At 38.9% G+C, this 21,116-nt stretch overlaps 1 protein-coding gene and 1 long non-coding RNA gene across 6 annotated transcripts in view; one reads left to right on the top strand and one right to left on the bottom strand.

Annotated features, from left to right (window-relative positions):
- The window catches only part of LOC134735897 (uncharacterized), a 118,802-nt gene that overhangs the window by 93,868 nt on the left and 3,818 nt on the right, over positions 1-21,116 (bottom strand). The gene's annotated exons all lie outside the window — the stretch shown is intronic.
- The window catches only part of SNAP25 (synaptosome associated protein 25), an 88,305-nt gene continuing 87,911 nt past the window's right edge, over positions 20,723-21,116 (top strand). The window contains exon 1 of one of the 4 annotated variants that reach the window (XM_055265066.2): positions 20,723-20,878. The gene's annotated coding sequence lies outside the window, so the exon portion shown is untranslated. Of the gene's footprint in view, positions 21,115-21,116 lie in introns of all 4 variants that reach the window. The other 3 variants (XM_055265067.2, XM_055265065.1, XM_063633999.1) reach the window with 3 other exon arrangements.

The following is a 21,116-nucleotide window of genomic DNA, read 5'->3' as shown; positions in this document are numbered from 1 at the left end:
AGTGAGTTATGGGACGATTGTGTGTTTTTGAACCTCAGTTCTTCTGCAGCATAAGCTGGCAGGATCCTCTCCTTGACCACCTCAGGTGACCTGCTGGAGCCCTTAGGTCTCACCAGGAGAGGGTATCAGGCCACCAAACCAACTGATGTAATAGTTCTTCTTGAGGACAGTCTCTATCTTGCCCTCTATCCCATCCCTCAGTCCAAAAATGCTACCAGCATGGCCTAACCCAGAGTCTACTCCCAAGTAAGTGATTCTGCAGGTTGCTAGAATTCAAAGATGCTCACACCCCAGAATTAGAAAACATCGCTGTGGCAGTTTCAGGTTCTCAGCAAGCTGACCAGGAATGCACGTGTGAGCTTCCTTTATTTCAAGTTAAGGATATGCATTTTCGGTTTTTAAAATTCAACAATAATAAGCATTGGTTGAAAGCCCAACTTCTAGAGCAGTGCTATTCAATGTACTAGCACTGGCCTGTGTGGCTATACAAATTTAAACTAATCAAAATTCAACAAAATTTAAAATGCAGTTTCTCAGTGGCAGTAGCCACATGTTAAGCACTAAATGGCCACATGTGGCTAGTAGTCACCTTATTGGACAAGGCAGCTGTAGTATATTTCTGTCATCACAGAAAGTTATGTTGGATAGCATTCTTCTAGAAGCTGCTTCCATGAAACTGTGTGCCAGCTTTCTAACTCAAGTTCTGTCGATTCTATTTGGTAGAAAATACGACAAATGTTTTAGAAAATCACAAGAGGACCTTTATTTGGCTGAAATTTAAACATATGCAAGCAATTTCTTAAAATATATTTTACATATTTGAAGGTTCAGTTCACCTTGGAAAGCCAAATTTCACATCTACAATATGAACAAAATTTTAGCTTCCTGGAGCTCAGTGATAATTATGGATTATAGGTTAAAAATAAAGTTAATAACTCCTAACAAGAGCATGAGCAATGTAAGACTTTTTCCAGGTAACATTAGAAGCAAGAAATAACTAAAAAAGGACTTTGCTTATTTTTAAGGGTATTGTCTCCACGTACATATCATTTTAAAGAATAAAATTTTGTGTTATCTTTTTCAAAGCACAGATATTTCTTGTACATGTTAACCTTCTAAGCTGTATAATAAGACATGACATCGTTTCTTTCCAAGAAAAGCAATTAGTTCACCTAAGAGAAAAGTGAATCAGCCTGGATCCTGTTTTATTATTGGTCCAGGAGAAGCAAAGACCCTACCTGACTTCGGGGAGACCATCTGGGCTAGTTATTGGAGCTGTTGATAAAACTCTGGCTCTCCTTCTCTAGGAGTGTGGGAGGACTCACTTCCCCACTCTCTAAAGTAAAAAAAGGCCACATGACTTGGCTTAAACATGAGTAAGAGTAATGAATGTCTCTTCCAGAAGAAGCATTTAAGTAACTGTGCTTGACTCATTCCCCCTTTCTCTCTACATTGACAATCGTGGAATCCCAAGTCGGAATCTCCATCAGCAGAAATCCACTAGTGAATATGATGAAGACAGGCTCTGTTAATCTACATTGGGCACACAGCAAGAGGAAAAATAAACTTTTCTTATATTAAGCCATTATGAGCATGAGGATGTTTGTTACTGCAGTATAACATGGCCTTTGCTGACCAATACCTCATCCAAATCTAGGTCATATGGCACCAAATGGCAACTTGGTTCTGAGTCTTTTGTTTCTATGAATACAAAGTGAAAAAGCTATGTGTGTACAAATCAAGAATCAGATAAAGGTGAAGAATCAAACTTGACGAAAGCAATCCTAGGGGCTGGGCATGATGGCTCATGCCTGTAATCCCAGCATTTTGGGAGGCCAAGGTGGGTGGATCACATGAGGTCAGGAGTTCAACACCAGCCTAGCCAACATGGTGAAACCCAATCTCTACTAAAAATACAAAAATTAGCCAGCCATGGTGGTGGGTGCCTGTAATCCCAGCTACTTGGGAGGCTGAGGCAGGAGAATCGCTTGAACCTGGGAAGCGGAGGTTGCAGTGAGCCGAGATTGCACCACTGCACTCCAACCTGGGTGATAGAGCAAGACTCCCTCTCAAAGAAAAAAAAAAAAAAAAAAAAGCAATCCTAGGTCTGATTTCCTACAGACACTAAACATAGAAAGAAGAAATGGCACATTCATGTGAGCACAAACAGTAAAGAGGTTTATTTAAACTCTGCTGTGAGCTTGGGCCTCCTTTCCTGCCTGGTTGAATTTAAAAATACCATATAGACTGTGTACACCTAAGATGCTTTTCCTACAAGAGCCTTAAAATTTTCATTTCTCTCTTTCTAGATATGCTGCCAAGAGAATTTTTTTCTTTAAGAACAAATAAACTAAAGAAATTAACATCCAGCTTGCTGAGTCACTTGTTTTCCACTTGAATTTTAACTACAAGGATCTGAAGACAGCCTGTGTTAGGCAGAGAAAGAAAGAGACAGAAAGAGTCAGGGAGAGAGAGGAAGAGAGACATAGCTGGAGAGTCAGGGACAAATTCAAAGAGATGGAGAGAGAGACTGGTTCTGGAAAGAAAAGATAAATTAAGTTAAATAGAAAAAGCAAAAGTAATCTTTGAAAGGTTTATTTAAGACATATATTTTCTTACTCTGTAGTGGGAGCTCTGAATAAAAATATTTAAATAAAAACTGTAATGTGATTAAGGTTTGAGTTGGGGTTTAATAGTGGAAAGAGCAAGGTATTTAGAGTGAAAGATCTAACTTTTGTATTTATTTTTCAGTTTTTAGTGTTTTTGCTTTTTTAATCTGAGGTCCTCTACCATTGACCATCTGACTTTAATAAAATCAGTTCGCTTTTGTGTCTTGGTTTCCTCATCTATGAAAAGCGAATAGAAAAACTTACCACATAAGTTGGTAGGGAAGATACAATTCTATAAAATATATCAGATGATCTGTGAAACTACCTAACACCAAAAGGGAATAACAAATTCCACTTCTATCTTCTTTTTTTACACCATCTCTTTTTAATTCTACCAGAAAGTTTATTTCTCTACAAGGCTTCTTGAAGACTAGCTGTATACAGGAAAACTGTAGTTCTAATTCTGCTATTTATTGGAATACTAGGTCAAGTTTTTCCTCTTTCTTATTCTATTTAATCTTCACAATAACCCTACATGAGTTTATCTTCATTTTACAGAGAAAATAGAGGCTTATAGAGGTTAAAAAAAATTCCCAAATCCACACAGATAGTCTTTTAGTAATCTATTGCCTTAATAATACAGTATTGAAATTTCCCCCAAATTCAGTGGCTCACAACAACCATTTTGTGTGACTCATCAACCCGCAGGTTAACTTGGCCATTCTGCTGGTTGAAGCTGGCCTCAGCAGGACCCCATCCTGCAACTGTAGTCATCTGGGCTTTGGCAAATCTCTTTAGTCTATAGCCAAAGAGCAATAAGTGAGCAGCAAGAACCTGAATAATCTCTGACTCTTTTATTAAATAAAATGCTGACCTTGGGCCAGCTAACTAACCTTCCAGAACCCCATGCCAAGGCTTTCCTTTGGTCCAGTGCCTTAAACCCATGCAGTCCTGGGGTAGAGAAATGAGGAAGCCCATAATCCTGGCAGAAGGGCTGCCTCTCATTCCCAAATCCCCCTGAGACAGATAAGTGACAATAGGATGGAGCTTGCCAAGGGCACACAGACAGGGCATACAGAATCATCCAACCTCTCACCAATTCAAGGGCAGGGCAATTAAGATGCCAGAACTCACCACAGCTAGAGATTATTACAGATTATTTACATTAATACTTTAGCACAATGTGGTCCACTAACCAGCAACATCAGTATCACATGGGAGTTTGTTAGCAATGTTGACTTTTGAACTTCATTCCAGACCCACTAAATCAGAATCTGAGAAGCACAGGTTCAGCAAGAATCACACCAGGATTATACCACTGGAAAAGCATGTGTAGCCAGATTTACTGTATTAGATGAATTAACCCTTCAAGGCCTAGCACCTTACTGAGTTTCTGACCTCCCACCCAAGCACTCAATACTTTCCACTGTCAATTGGCCCTGCTCTCTGGGATGAGTGCCTGGTATTTTTGCTTGCTCTGTATGCATTTCCTTCTTGTTTGCCTCACTCTGATTTTTCCTTGAAAGGAGTTTCCTTCCCCACTCCTAGTCGATGTGTGTCAGGTTGGACTTATCATGGCTTCTGGGAATGAATATATGACACAGGTCTGACCAATAAAAAAAAAAAAAAGGGATTTTGCTGGAACGATTGGAAAAGTGGCATGTTCTTTTCTGCTGTTGATGATAATTGGCTGCGTCTATCTGAGAATGAAATCAACACAGAGATGATGAGAGGTAAGTTCCTGATGACACTGTTTGAGCACCTAAATCCAGTCTTGCTTGAAACTATAGATCTGATCCCAGACTTTTTAACTGCATAAGCCAATACATTTCCTTTTATGCCTGAGTTATTGTGGTCTGGTTTCTATAATTTGCAAGCAAAATGGTCCTGGTCCGCAAAGCCACCCTATGTTGTAAGCTTGATGCCCCCCCTCACAAGTTTTTGCCTCAACTTCCTGTCTCTCTTCTGTTTCCAATCACCTGTGACAGTCATTTTCCAATTTCCAAATTACAGAATTTTTACATATTGTATTTGCTGTCATAATCACAAGTGGGAATTGATCCCAGAGACTTGGGATAGACACAATTCTTCAATAGCATACAATAGACCTAAAGTGCTGGGTTCTGTCTAGAAGCTCACTACTCAAACATATACTATGGGGGAAAGTAACCACCTGATGGTTAGAAGGCTGGCCCTGTATTTCCTCCTCTTCCTCAGTTTCCTCATTCATGAAATCAGCAGACATTTTGGAGATTTACTTCAGCCCAGACTTTCTAAGACACTCATAGTTAGGGGTTCCTGGTTTAAATAGATTGTGACAACTTAACATGAAACTTAACAGGAAACACAGATGGCAGAAAAATTAAAAGTTGCCTCTATCAGTTAGAAAGAGATTGGTTGGGCGCAGTGGCTCACGCCTGTAATCCCAGCACTTTGGGATGCCAAGGCGGGTGGATCACCTGAGATCAGGAGTTCGAGACCAGCCTGGCCAACATGGCCAAACCCCATCTCTACTAGAAGTACAAAAATGTGCCGGGTGTGGTGGTGAGCGCCTGTAATTCCAGCTACTCAGGAGGCTGAGGCAGGAGAATCACTTGAACCCAGGAAGTGGAGGTTGCAGTGAGCCGAGATCATAGCACTGCACTCCAGCCTGGGCGACAAGAGGGAGACTCCATCTCAAAAAAAAAAAAAAGAAAGAAAGAAAGAAAGAAAGAAAGAAAGAAAGAAAGAAAGAAAGAAAGAAAGAAAAAGATTGGCTAGACCCTGTGTGTGGCATGACATCCTATTCCAACTAAACACAATGTTCTATTTTACAAATGAGAAAACAAGCTCAGAGAAGTTAATTGGTTTTCAAAAAGTCACACAGTACGGACATAGCAGAGGAAGAATGAGAACCTACAGTAGAGTTGAGAAGGTTCAAGAGAATAACGGGTCATGTTTGAGCACTTGTATTCTGGAGCTGGCACCTGGGTCCTGGCACTTATTAACTGAATGTCCTTGGGTAAGATATTTAACTACTCTGTGCCTCAGTTTACTCATTTGTTCAATGGGCATTATAATAGTATAAACATCAGAAAGTTGTAGGGGGTTAAATCTCTAAAGTGTTTAGAATGCTAGCAACTTACAACATTTTATATGTGTGTTTATTAAATAAATAAAAATAAATCCGACTTCATGTCCAAAGTATATTTTTCATACCCTGCAGCTGTCCTGTACCAGAAATGTCTCTTCCCACAAGATCTCTTTAACGACCTGGAAATGTGTGTAAAACCTCACCTTACTCAATTCTTCTTAAAATTACTCTGATTTTCTAGCATGGTGAGAAGTCTCTAAATGCTTTCTATGAATTAGTCACCTGATAATCTATCCTTAGTAGAAGCTATCTGCAGCAGCAGATTAGGTCACTAGGGCTTCTTGAAGGGAGAAAGGAATTAGAAAAAAAGCATTGAGTGGATGGAAAGAACCAGAAAGAAACAAGGCAACACCTATTAGTTTATTCATGGTTGACCCAAGAAATAGATTGAAATACCAGATGCACCTGAAAAATAATTTTTTTCTCACCCTAGCAGCCAAGCTAGAGTGCAGCGGGCCGGTTGGGGGGAGTCATGGTTCACTGCATCGTCAACCTCCCAGGCTCAAGCGGTCCTCCCACTCAACCTCCCAGGTAGCTGGGACCACAGGCATGTGCCACCACACTTAGCTACTTTTTAAAAAAATTTTTTGGTAGAGACAGGATCTGACTATGTTCCCAGGGCTGGTTTCAAACTCCTAGACTCAAGCAATCCTCCCATTTGGCCTTCCAAATTGTTGGAATTGCAGGTGTTAGCCACTGCACCTGGCCTGATTTTTTAATTATCAAATTATGTTCAGAACTCACTTCAACCCAATTAACTGAGGATTTCTGGAAAGGTTACCCAGGCATCAGCATTTTTTCACTGTGATAAAATACATATAAAATTTACTATAATAATTTACTTTAATAATTGTCTTGACAATTTTTAAGTGTAGAGTTCTATGGGATTGAGTACATTCACATGGCTGTGCAACCATCACCACCATCCATCTCTAGAACTCTTTTCATCTTGCAAAACTTAAATGCTGTGCCCATTGAACAATAACTTTCTCTTTTCTCCATCTTCACCCTGACAACCACCATTTTACTTTCTGTCCCTATGAATTTCACTACTCTAGGTACTTCATATAAGTGGAATCAAACAATATTTGTGCTTATGTGACTGGCTTATTTCACTTAGCATAGTATCCTCAAGGTTCATCAATGTTGTAGTATGTGTCCAAGTTTTCTTCCTTTTTAAGGTGGAAAACATTGCATTGTATGTATATGAATTTTGCATATCCATGCCTCCATCGATGGACACTTGGGTCGTTTCCCCCTTTGGCTATTGTGAATAATACTGCTATGAACACGGTGGGCAACTGCCTCTTCTAGACCTTGCTTTCAATTCTTCTGGATATATACCCAGAAGTGGAATTGCTGGATTATACGGCAATTCTATTTTTAATTTTTCAAGGATACATCTTACTGTTTTCCATAGTAACTACCATTTTACACTGCCACCAGCAATGCACAGGAGTTCCAATATCTCCACATTCTTTCAATACTTGTTATTTTCAGGTTTTTTTCTTAGTATCTATCCTAAGGGGTGTGATGAGGTGGCTTCTCATTGTGGTTTTGATTTGCATTTCTCCAGTGATTAGTGATATTGGACATCTTTTCATGTGCATATTGGCCATTTGTATATCTTTTAGGAAAAATATCAGTTCCAATATTTTGCCCATTTTTGAGATGGGTTGTGTGGTTGTTGTTGAATTACAGCTTTTTATGAATTCTATATATTAATTCTTTATCAGATATGCTATTTGCAAATATTTTCTTCCATTTTGTGGGTTGTCTTTTCACTCTGTTAATTATTTCCTTTGATGCCTAAAGATTTTTATTTTTGATGTAGTCCAATCTACTTTTTTCTTTTGTTGCCTGTGCCTTTGGTATTTCCACTTTTTTGGCTATTGACCATAATGCTGCTATGAACATTTATGTACAGGATTTTTTTTTGATGGATATGTGTTTTCAGTTCTCTTGGGTTTATGCCTAGAAGTAGAACTGCTGCATCATATGGTAGCTCTGTGTTTAAGTTTTTGAGGAACTGCAAAAATGTTTCCAAACTGGCTACACCATCTTATACCTTACCAACAATAGATAAGAGTTATATATTCTCCACATCTTTACCAACACTTGCTATTTTTCATCTTTTAGATTAGAGATATCTTGGGGATGTGAAGCAGTATCTCATTGTGGTTTCGATTTGCATTTCCCTAATGAGTGATCATGTCAAGCATTTTTCACGTATTTATCAGCCATTTGTATATCTGCTTTAGAAAAATAATTCTTAAATTTTTTTCTCGTTTTTAAGTTGTGTTGTCTTTTTATTATTGAGTTGTAAATGTCCTTTAAATATTCTGCATAGAAGTCCTTTATCAGATATATGATCTGCAAATATTATTTTCCTTTTTGCTTTTTGTCTTTTCATTTGTAAAATTGTATTTTTAGAAACACATTTAAGTTTTTTTTATTTTGAGGAAGTCAAATTTATCATTTGTTGTCATTTGTATTTTGGTGTTCAATGCCTGATCTAGGGTCATAAAAATTTGCACACATGTTTTATGCTAAGATTTTTATAGTTTTAGCTCTTATATTTAAGTTTTGATCAATTTTGAGTTAATTTTTGTCTATGATATGGGGAAATGGGCCAACCTCATTCTTTTGCAAATGAACCTCATTCTTTTGCATATTTTGCAGTTTTCTGAGCATCATTTGTTGAAAAAACTGCCCTTTCCCCATTGAATGGTCTTGGAGCCTTTGTCAAAAATGATTTGACCATACTATATGCAAGCGTTTATTTCTGGACCCTCTATTCTATTCCATTGGTCTGACTTTATGCCAATACTACACTGCCTTGATTATGAAGCTTCGTTGTAAGTTTTGAAATCAGGAAATCTGAAACTCCAACTTTATTCTTCTTTTTCAATATCATTTTGGTTATTTAGAATCCCTTGAGATTCTATATGAATTTTAGAGGGATTTTTCTATTTCTGAAAAAAAATGTTAATGAGATTTTGATAGGAATTGCACCGAACCTATAGATCACTTTGGGTAAGTTAGTTTTTCTATATGGTGTGAGAAACACATACACCATTTTTTTGCATATGGATATCCAAGTCTTCCAGCACCATTTGTTAAAAATACTATTTTTTTCCACATTGAATTCTGTTGTCACCCTTGTCAAAAATTAATTAATCATAAATGAAAGGGTTACTTCTGGACATTTAATCTGATTCCATTTATTTGTTTTTATGTTGGTGTCATAAAGTCTTTATTACTATATCTTTGTACTAAGTATGGAAATGCGGAAGTGTGACTCTTCCAACTTTGTTCTTCTTTTTCAAGATTTTTTGGCTATTCTGGGTTACTTGCATTTCTATATAAATTTTAGAACCATACTGTTTATTTTCCCAAAAACATTTCTGGGTTTTTCAGTAAAGTTTTTGTTTTGTTTTGTTTTATTTGTTTGTTTGTTTGTTTGGAGATGATGTCTCACTATGTTGCCCAGGCTAGACTTGAACTCCGGGACTCAAGGGATCCTCCCACCTCAGCCTCTTGAGTAGCTGAGATTACAAAGGTGAGCCACTGTGCAGAGCTGGGAAGTACAATTAATGTGATAAGTTTTAAAAATCTAGTTCAAATTAATAGAAACTTGATTTTGATAGTACACCAAAACTTTGCTCTGACATAGCTCTATTCCCTCCTCCCTCCTTGGTGCTTTTATTTTCATACAAATTACATTTGTATATATTATAAACTCATCAACATAGTTTTACAATTATTGCTTTATGTAATTTCAATCAGATAGGAGAAGAAAAAAATACAAACCAAAATAACACAATAAAGCTGGCTTTTACATTTCTCTTTGTACCTACATTTACCAGTACTCTTCATCGTTTTATGTGGATTTGAGTCACTGTCCAGTCCCTCCATTTCAGCTGAGGCACTTCCTTTAGTACTTACAGGGAAGGTCTGCTAGCAACAAATTATTTTAGTTATTGTTGCTGTTTTCCTTTCTTTTGAAGGATAATTTTGTTGAATATAGACTTCTTGGTTGAATGTCTTTTTCTTTCAGTACTTTAAATATGAGCATGTCATCCCACTGTCTCCATGGTTTCTAATGAGAATCTTAATCTTGTTAAGGATCCCTTGTACATATGAGCCATTTTTCTCTTTCTGCCTTCAGTATTCTCCCTCCATGACTTTTAGTTTTGATTGTAATGCACGCAGATGTTGATCTCCTTAAGCTTATCCTACTGGAGTTTGTTGAGCTTCTTGGGTGTTCAGATTGTTATTCCTCAAAATTGTGTTAGTTTTGGCCATTACATCTTCACATGTTCTATTTACCCATTTCTCTCATCTCCTTTTGTTTCCTTTATGCTGACTTGGTATGCTTGATGATGTCTCACTGGTCTCTGAGGCTTCATTAGTTTTTGTTCATTCTTTTTCCATGTTCCTTAGACTGAATCATCTCAATTGATTTATCTTTGAAATTGCTTATCCTTTATTCTGCCACCTCCAATATGTTACGATGCTTCTCTAATGAATTTTTTTATTTCAGTTACGATATTTTTCAACTTCAAAATTTTTATTTATTTACAATACCTATTTATTTATTGATATGCTCTATTTTGTGAGACATCTTTCCCATATTTCCCTTTAGTTCATTGGACATGGGCTAGTTCATTAGTTCATTAACACATTTATAAGACCTGATTTTAAGTCCTTGTCCAGAAATTCTAATGCCTAGGTGTCCTCAGGGACAGGTTCTCTTGACTGTTTTTCTCCTGTATATGGGCCACATTTGTTTGTATATCTTAATGTTTAGTGAAGAACTACACATTTTAAATAATATAATGTGGCAATTCTGGAAATCAGATTTCTACCTTCATCCCACAGCATTTGTTATTGTTGCTATTTGTTACTACTGTTGTTACTGTCCCTAGTAACAATTTTTGTCTTAAATTCTATTTTGCCTGATAATCCACTTTATCCAATTCTCATTGATTATTTGCATGGTATATATATTTCATCTTTTTTTTCAATCTATTTGGGGGAGTTTTGTTTGATTGTTGAGTGATTTTGCTGAACTACTTTGGTGAGTCTTCTTTATTGTGTGTGGCCCTGAAGTCTCTATTCAGCTAATTTAATGTTCAGCTCATGTTTGGACAGAGATTTCCCTAAATACCTTGCACCAATAAGGCTCACAGTCTTTGCTGAGAAGTTCTGTTTATGTGTTTTTTGGAGTAATCTTTCAATGCTCCACCAGGCAGGTCACAAAGCTGCCTTAGTCTTTGCTTCCTGATGATGCAGTCTCAGGTTGTGGAGAGGTGAGAGAATAGGGCCTTCTCAGATTTGGGGCATGCACCCAGCTTTCTGCATGTGCATGGCTTTCTAGATTCCCAGGAATATGTCAGAACTTTTCAAAACACCCTATGAACATCTCATTTTCCAGCATTTCCTGTTATGATTTTTGGTCAACTTCTTGTTTGTCCCAGCTGTTATCACTGCCTCAGGCAGCTGCTATGTGAAACGTTTGATGCTGATTGTTTTTGACTAATGCTTTGGGGAGATAATGTTTATACTATGTGAGCTCTAAGTTACATCAAATAAAGATAAGCCTCAAGAGTGGTAGTTTTTAGGGGACTTTTTATTTTTTATTTTTACTTTTTTTCTTTCCAACTTTTATTTAAGATTCAGGGGGTACCTGTGTAGGTTTGTTGCATGAGTGAATTGCATGTCATGGGGGTTTGAGGTATGGATTATTTTGTCACCAAGGTAATGAGCATGGTACCCAATAGGTAGTTTTTTGATCCTCACCTTCAGGAAACTTTTAGACAAGTTAAATAGTGACAATTCTCTCTGGACGGTATCTGGGGAGCTCCAAATCAATTCTGTTACCCTCCAAATGGCATGTAGGTTCCTGGTTTTCAAGGTTGCTATAAAGCTGCAGAAAGGGGAATGGCAATAGGGCAAGTTAAATGCCACAAAGTTTCTTGTTCTTACCAAAATGCAGACATTTTTCTTGAATAAATGCTCCTCAGATTATTGCAAGCCTTTGGTTAATTTCCAGATTTCTAAAAAAAATTATTTTAACAAGTTTTGCAAGTGTTATTGTTGCTTTTATGAAGGAACAGATTTTCAGAGGTCCTTATTCAACCATCCACAAAGTGGCTCTTTCATAATCATAATTTTATTATTAAAATGTTGGCTCCAACAGACCTCCTGACCAGATGTCAGCTCTCATATCTCATATTTCCATTTTAATCTCAGTATCTTTCCTTAACATTGCCTAGAAAAACAAAGGGGTTAAAAATACATTTCAAGGAATCTTTTTTTTCTCCACTTTAAAAATCAATGCCGTTTTGTTACACTGAATAAGAAAGGTTGTGGAGTTGCCAAAGCATTATAGGAGAGGACATTGAAGACAGAAGTTTGCAGCCCACCCAAACCAGGAGAGCTTGCATAAGAGCTTTCTGAAATAATTTTGTTACTGCCATTCTTTTAAAGAAGAGTAACACATTCACAGGAAAACAACAATGAAGATTGTTTAAATAAAATAAAACCTTTTTGCATCTTACTCATTATCCTTCCCAGAAGTAACCATCTTTAAATACTTCCTCTTCAAGTTATCTTTGGTGTTTCCAACCTTAATTTTAAATAATATCTTTTTATTTCTTAATTTACCAATTTTAAATAATATATAAACGTCCTTTATGAAAAAACTGAGAACATTATCTTATTGCCTCTGTCTCCCTTATTACAACCACTGAACTTTGGTACTTCTATTACTTTTTGGGCTTCTGTTGGCTAACTTTAAAATTATACATATAACTTTATATATGATTATACCATGAGTAAACTTTATTTTTCCTTTTATGAACTTTATACTGATTATTTTAATCCTTTACCATATAAAATGAGTAAATTGTGGTGTCTGCATTATAAAATCTCTTTACATTGCCCCTCCTAAGCCCTCTCCTTTACTTCCCACATCTGACAGCTCTCTCACTACTTCTATATGTTAGGTCCCATAATATTAAGCTTCTGTTTGGTAAATATTAAGTCATTTATTCTTGGTCTACAGTTTAATTTAAACTTCAAAGATCAAAAAAGAGCATTTACAGCTTATGATTATATAAATAGCATTTATTGCAGAACCAGGTAGGGTGGTAAACCTTTAAAGAAAAAATATCTCTGTGGCACTGTTTTCACACCAAAAAAGAAAAAAAATTGAAGATAAAGGACAAGTAAAAAATATTTCCTTAAACTCCATCAAAAAACGCTCAAAATTGTGTCATATAATTGACTTCAGATTTGAACCAAAAATATATGATATAGCTTTTGTTTTTCCTGTCATTATAGGGGCATTTTCTTTTCATTACTCATAGGAGATATTTATGCCATTGTCAGGTTAATACTATAATTAGCTTTTAAACTAGACTATTTGTCAAACTAATTTTACGCTGATTTATTACCATATCTGTTTCCTAGCTTTGGTCCTAGGAAAGAAATGCTATCTTAGTTCTAATATTTCCTAAGTTCTTGGTCTTCCTCCTTTGCATAGATTCCTTTGTGAGTTGTATTGTTAAGGTAAAATCCTTAGAAAATATTTTTATTTGCAAAAAATGTTAATGGGAGGTAATCATCCTGAGTCTGTCCACATCACATCTAGAAATGTTTTCATTTTGCCCTTCATTCTTTATTAATATTCCGGCTTAATATAGACTTATAGATGGAGATTTATTTTTCTTGCAGTATTTGAAGACCTGTTCCATTGACTCCTACCATCTGGATTTGTTTTGAGAAGTCCAATTTTGTTGTAATTCTTCTTCCTTTGTATGCAACCACCTCTTTCTTCTCTATGAAGCTTCTAAGAGCTTCTTTATGGAAAGTGGGAAAATAGGCAAAAAAAAAAGAAGCATACTCATTATGTGGTACTACTTACAGTGAACAATATTTACCTAGATATATTCATGGCTGAGTGACTATTTAACAAACAGTTTTGTTATGGACAGGATGGGGAGAAAAAACAAGGGTGATGTAAGAAAGCCTTATTATTAGGAAGTCAACTGATATCTATTTTGCAAATCAAGAATTAGCAATGTCTGCATATTATTTGGAAACAAGAATTTAACCAAAGAAAATGCAAATGCCATTGAAAACCATTGTCTCTGGGAAATACAATATAGATGTAGCTATAAACACATATACAATGTCAACAGGAGAAAAGTGCTATGAAGAAAAATAGTTCAGAGTAAAATAATTTTAAAAAATAGAGGTTAGCAACTTTAGCTAGTTTAGATTGTCAGAGAAGGCTCCTTTGTAAACGCGGCATTTGAGGAGATGAGACATGAGACGATCTGGGGGAGGCTATTTCAGGTAGAAACAATAACTAGTGCAAAGGTCTTGAGGTAGGAATGTGCTTGGTTGTTCAATGGACAGCCAGAAGGCCAATGTTATTGGAATGGAGAGGTGTTGGGAAATGAGTTCGGAGAGATGGCCAGGAGCATGATCTTGTAGAGTAAAGGAAGGACTTCTAAGTGTGATGGGTGACACTGAAAGTTTTTGAGAAAGGAAATATGACCAAATTTGTCTTTTAAAAGTATCATTGCAGCAGCTATGTAGAGGAGATACAGGTGCTAGAAGACAAATTAAGAGGCTACTGTAATATCCCAAGAGAGAAATGATGGCGACTTAAACTAAGGTGGTATCTGCGGAGGTGCTGAGAAGTAGTTGGATTTGAAAAGTATTTTGACAATAGAGCAACAAGTGTTATTTATTATGTGTGAATGTAAAAAAATCCTTGAAATAATATAAGATTTTCATCCTCAAGGACTAGGAATGTCAATGCCATTTGCTAATATGGAGAACTAAGATGAAGGGATCCTCTTGAAGTTAAAAAATCTGAAATCTGCTTTGGATATGCTAAGTTAGATGTCCATATTTGCCTTATGCTTAAGTACAGATATTGAGTAGAAACTTGTGCATACATGATGCAGTCCAGGAGCAAAATTAGGGCTGAATATGTAATATAAAAGAATCAACACATAGATACTACCCAAGGCCCTGGAAATGGATACAATTACCAGGGAATGATTATGTATAAAGGAGAAAAGTTCCAAGTCTTGAACCCTCAGAGCTGAGAAAATGAAAGCAAAGCCAGCAAAGGAGATTGAAAATAAGATGCTTGTGAATATACTAGTTTGGAAGATGGGACATCATGAGAAAATGTTAATTAAGAATGTAAGAGGAGAAGTAGATTCTTGCAGAGTATGGAATCAACTTATGCATATATATGTTCAGTTTGAGGTGCCTTTGATTCAGCCAGATAAGAGTGTTCATTAAGAAGCTAGGAATATGACTTTGAAGCTCACAGGAGTGAGTGAGACTGGCAATAGGAAATTAAAAGTTAAATATATAAAAAGATGGTTAAACTCAAGGGTATGAAATCAGATTTTTTGAAGACAACATGTGAAGGAAGATATAGAACACTGAGTCTCCTGAGGTACCATTGTCAGTAGAGAAGGCTGAAAGACCAATCAGAATTCTGCATTTTCTCATGTAGAATTTAGAGTAGGAAGTTTTCAGTACCTATTCTAACTCCATTACCAACTGGCTGCATGGTATAAGATAATCATGTATTAATTGGGAATTAAAATAATAATTACTATTGTACATACCTCAGAGAGTTGTTGCAAGAATAAAATGAGATCATGTGTGTGACAGTTCTTTGCAACCTTTCGTATTTCTTTAGCACAGAGCTATACAAAGGAGAGCTATTTAATTTTTTTCTCTCTGGCTTAGAGCACAGAAGCTTTCAGGGTGGAGAGTCAGGACAGGTTCTATGGACATATGGAGCTCCCAGGGGGCTTGTGCAGGACTCAAGGAAATGTCCAGCTTAACCTGCTGGGCGCAACAATTTTGCTGCTTCAACCCATCTGCTATGGAAAATGAGGAGCCAACAAAAAAGGGAGAAACAGAGGTGAAGGCACCTGATAATGAAAGCTTTAAGAAAGGGAAGGGGTAGTAAGTACATGCCGTCAGGTGAACTCAGAAGTCAATAAAGATGAAAAGTCCTTTGGACACGACCAAGAGATTATTGATGCAATCTGCTGATGACTTAGAATGCGCCTTGCCTAGGCTGGTGCCTGTGAACTGGCGGAAGTGTAATGCCTTTCTCTGCTAGTATCAATAAAATGGCATGAGATATTCTTGCTCCATTCCCACGTATATCCTGAGTCATTCATTTCAACCCAGCTTAACCCCATCCTCACCTTCAGAGTTCTTTACTCTTGGAATCAATTCGTGTTGAAGACCTCATATCATCTGCCTCAAAACCACTGATCCACATTGCCATTCTGTTCTGACCTCTGGCTGACTTGCTTAGGTATATTTTGAGAGCATTTTCTGCCCTGATTCTTATTTAAGTTGTTTATTGGATATTGATCTCTGAATTCCCTCCTTGATTGTAATTTGAACTTTCTTCCTTTGAATATGTTGTTTCTGTTCACCGCAGGTTAATAGCCTAGACTTCTTTCTTGAAATTCGCCGCAGCGAAACCCTGTGATTCACCCAACCAAACCAGTAATTCATACTCATCCCTCTAGCAAATGAAACCCTGAAGCTACTAATGAGAAAAGCCATATGCAAGCCATAGTGTGTTGAGGCAGAGAAGTAGCTGCAGAGGGCAGAAGGGAGTCTGATGGAGCTGGAGGAGGCTGTACTAAAACATAGTGATTATGAGCTTGGCCCAGGGGTTCAAAGCCCAGCTATCCCATTTCTTAGCTGTGTCCTTGGCCTGGTTATTTAACCACTCTAACCCTCAACTCTCTACACAATTTTTCCTAGACCCCAGTGCTAAGCATATGGCAGGTGTTCGATATTGAGTAAATGAATAATTTCATACAGATGAAAAAAACAAGGCCCAGTATGATTGCTACATATCTAGTTAATAGCTAATGGAAAAAAATGGCAATCCTCCATATTAAAGCCAAGCTACATGTCATTTCCTAGAGAAATAAAGTTAAAGTCTCATCAAAATGATAGATTTTATTTAGCCAATACTTCATAGTGCTAGACATGACACTCAGTGCTTCATAATTTCCTTGTGTATTTGGTATAATTATTGTCTCCATTTTAACTATGAGATAATTGAGACACAAAGACGTTATAGAACTAATATGATTCCTAAAAGATTTACTCAAGGAATACTGTGATCCCTAACAAATAGCCTTTTTGAAATGTATTAATTTGGACTACCATTTTCTCTGCCTCTCTGTTCCTAATTGTCACAGGTTCTTCCTCCCTACTTGACCACAGGCATGTCTCAGCATTGGGAAGGGTCCTAGGATGCATTGTAAAAGAAAGTCTGTAATTTTGGTGCATCAAAGAACAAAAGTGTGGAAACATCCAGCCTCTGGCTGCTGGACACTCCCCTTCTTCCTTCCCACGATACTGTCTGTAGTAAAGAATAAAGTGTTATTTAATATTCTGAGTGTACAGTCCTATTTTTTCTTAATATGGCAAAGCAGAAACAGCAACTAATATTCCTGGTTCTCTTTTCACCTTTCACAAGATATATATCTACCTTAGAGGCTTCAGGGAACAAGAACAGCCTGGATAGTTTAAACCTAGAGTTAAACTACTCCAGGCATTTTAAGGTACTTCTACTTCACTATATATAAATGGAGTCGGGGGCTGGGTTAAGGGCTAGAAGAATATATGAAGAGAAAGTGGCAAGCAAACCACGTGGAAAGCAAACCAAGGAATCAAAACAGTTGCTCTATCAAACTGAATATTCTTGTGCAGAACTGAATATTCTTTGCCTTCACAGTGTTTTGAAACATTGTCATAGAGTGCCAGGCATGTTCCAAAGGAGGACTCTGGAGAGAGGGCTTCTGAGTTGGGCTATCTCTAAACTGCTTCCAAGTTGACTTTGGAAAGATCACATGGGATTTTAGAAAAGTTATTATTATTATTCCTTATAAAATTGTAATTATTGAGTCAACTATGAATCTTGCACCTTACCCTGGAGATACAAGCTACTTGGACCTTGTACAAAATACCTTGGACCTAGAGCTACTGCAAACCAGAGTACTTTGGGGCATAATGTACCAAAAAAGCTTTCAGAGGCTTGAATTATCATAGTGTAAATATCCATCTAGCAGAGCAGGTAATTTTCTCATTACTCATCCTAAGCATTAGATACTCTGTGTGTTAGTCCTTTGCAGAAATAACCCATAGCAGCTGAATCATTTTGGAACAAATTTTCCATCACCTTCCTTCCCTGTGTGGTTCAGGCCTTTGCAAACCCTGAGTAACATGAATCTGCTGGTTCCCTGCTGGCAAAGATGATGACGTTTTCTTGTTTGTTTTTGTTTTGCTTTAATCATGCCATGAGAAAATCCTAAGGGAAAAAAATCTCATTATCATATTCAAAATACATTTAGGGTTATCTGGTCATCCTTAGCAGATTTTTATGTACCCAATGTTTATGTATCTCAAATTAGATTCTTTTACCTTTCCCAGAGCAAGATGAAGAATCTCTCAATCAGCATCAGTTTCAAAACAAGCACTAGCAATGGAAAACACTGTCACCACCACCAGCTAATCCTGTAGGGTCCATGGTATTTTCTGTAATGCCTGGAAACAGCCTGCCTCTTTCTTCTTATCTGTCATTTTTAAAGATGTCAGCGTGGGGCATCAGCAGTTGAAAACTCAGAATACCAAGCCAGTCCTTCCCTGTGACTGCTACATAGCTTTTGCCTGCAGGATAAGCCTCCATCACGGACGTAGTTGCTTTTTAACTTTTTTTTTTTAACTTGGAAAATCCCCCACCTCCTCCATTCCTTCACAAAACTTTCTGCCTGAATGATTTCTAGTCTGAGGGCCATACACGTATTTTTTCCCCCTCTGCAGGTTTTTTTTCTCTTCAAACTTCCGCATGCTGCCTTTTTTTAAACTGTCACACTTTGGAAAAAATTCTGACTATAAAGGATTTTGCAGTACTTTGCATTCAAACCCCTTTCCCCCTATTCCAACTTGCTTTATAATGAAAGTAAGAGCCATAATCAAGAGACTTTTATTGGTAATTAAGTATCTAAGGACTTTGCAGATTTTCTTCTTTATTGTATGGGAATTTTAAATGTTTAATGAATATTTAAGTAAACAAATTTCAGCAACATGCGTTTTTTAGGAATTTGGCTTTAATTAACATCCAAACACTGTTAATTATTATGGCAAAAACATTAATACGTAGAAAAAAAAAAAGCCTTCAGGCCAGGGAATCTTTAAGAAACAATTATGTCTACTGATTTCGATTAAAGGTATCCTTTATTAAATTCTTAACAGCCCGTCTCTTTCTAAACGCAGCGCCTTCACAACTCTTCTTCCCTTCCCCCCACCCCGCTTCCCTCCCTCCGCAATGGAGTGCAATCAAAGGCCGTGTTATTGCCTAAGCTTGAATCTCAGGCCAGCTAGGGATGTGTGTGTGTGTGTGTGTGTGTGTGTGTGTGTGTCTGTCTGTGTGTGTGGTGGGGCGGGGGTGGGGGGGGACAGTGCAAGGGGAGAGGTTGTACGCCGCTGTTCCGAACCCAGCTCTAAATGGTTTCTCCTAAGCGAGACAAGGATTTTCCATCGCCTAAAAGAGGCCATCAAGTTTTAACATTGCGAGGCACGACTTCTAATCGCATCCTTCCCGGAAAAGTACAAACAGTTCCTCAGACGAGGTCCCCCACCTCCCACGCGCTCCCCAACCCGCCCTCCCCGCGGAGAGCCCCGCGACAGCCTCCCCAACACCTGTGAATCATCCGGGAGGCTGCCACCGCCGAGCGATCCGCGCACCACCCCCTCCCGGGGCCCGTGCACGGCCAGGGAGGGCAGTTAGGGTTATTGCTTTATAATTACCACTTTTAATCTCTAATATGAGCAGCACAAGTAGCCTTTGTCTCCCCGCCCTGATTTGAGCATCCGAGGCAGCCTGCACGGGTACCCGGGGTTTGCGCACTGAGTGAACCACCAGATTCGGCCGCGTCCCAGCCGTCCTTGCTCTGAATCCCCCACCTCCTCCCGGCCGTTTGGACGGTTCCCTCGGGGCGTCTGTGCCTCCGTGGGGTACCCCTAAGACACCCAGCACGAAACCCCAGCGCCGACTGCAAATTCCACCGAAAGCAGAGTCATCCGTTTTTGCCCTCGGCAAACAACTCAACTTCAAGCCTCGAGCCCTTGCAAACCCACGCTGGCTGGGCTAACTCCGCTTCCCTTCTCCTTCCCCCGACTCCTGCAACAGCTCAGAGAGCCTGGCTCTGACGTAGTTCAAAATAACGTGCGCCAGCCTCGCTGCCCGGCTGACCACAGCAACGAGAGCCACAAGCCCTCGACGCTGCTTCGATAACATGAAGCAATCACTCACAAAAATAGCAACCCACGTAGCCTGGCCATATATGGAGCTGGTGAGGGTGGACGGGGATGCCCCTCCGGACCCTCTTCGGAGAAAACAAATCGCCGCTGAAATTTCCCCCACTCCTCCCAACACTACCTTTTACCCCTCCTCTGCCTTCCCCTCTCCTTAGATGACTCAACCACAGATTCCACTGAAAGGGGGTGGGGGTGGGGGGGGGAAATATACACACACACACAAATTATACATATATTATACATGTATTATAAAATATATACACACATACATATATACATACACACACATATACACATATGTACACACACACGCACACACACCAAAGAACATCAGGAACGCAGTTGCAGGATGAACGCGTTTGCCCAAGACCGAGTGTTAAAATGGAGTCATAAGAGTCGCCCCGTGCGGGTGTTTATAGAAGGTGAAAACACGCAGGTTTGCAGGGCAGCGCACGGGGAGCCGAGTCCAGAGCGCCGCAGCCCGGGCCCCGCCTTCGCCCCCGCCCCCGCCGGTGCCCCGCCCCCACTTCCTCCCGCCCCTCGCCGGGCGGCTATTAAAAGCTGCTGACGTCAAAACGGACGGCCATCTTTGATGAGGGCAGAGCTCACGTTGCATTGAAGACGAAACCTCGGGGAGGTCAGGCGCTGTCTTTCCTTCCCTCCCTGCTCGGCGGCTCCACCACACTTGCAACCTGCAGAGGCCCGGAGAACACAACCCTCCCGAGAAGCCCAGGTAAGGACCCCCCTCCCCAGGTCGTGGTTCTGGCTCGGGATGGCTGCATACCCAGAAGGGACAGCAGCTGGGCAGTCCGAGTGGGCTTGGGTAAATACAAGTATTGGTGCACTTAGGGTGCGGTATTCCGTGTGTGCACGTCTGATGGGGGCTTTATAAAGTGTTTTCGAGGTGAGCTGCTGGGGGAAAGGGAAACGGGAGCCTTGCAAATGGAGCGACGGGGAGGAAGAGCGAGGGT

The sequence above is a fragment of the Symphalangus syndactylus genome, chromosome 24 (assembly GCF_028878055.3).
Source record: "Symphalangus syndactylus isolate Jambi chromosome 24, NHGRI_mSymSyn1-v2.1_pri, whole genome shotgun sequence".
In the NCBI taxonomy this organism is placed as follows: Eukaryota; Metazoa; Chordata; class Mammalia; order Primates; family Hylobatidae; genus Symphalangus; species Symphalangus syndactylus.
This window is presented reverse-complemented; position numbering and strand designations above follow the sequence as displayed.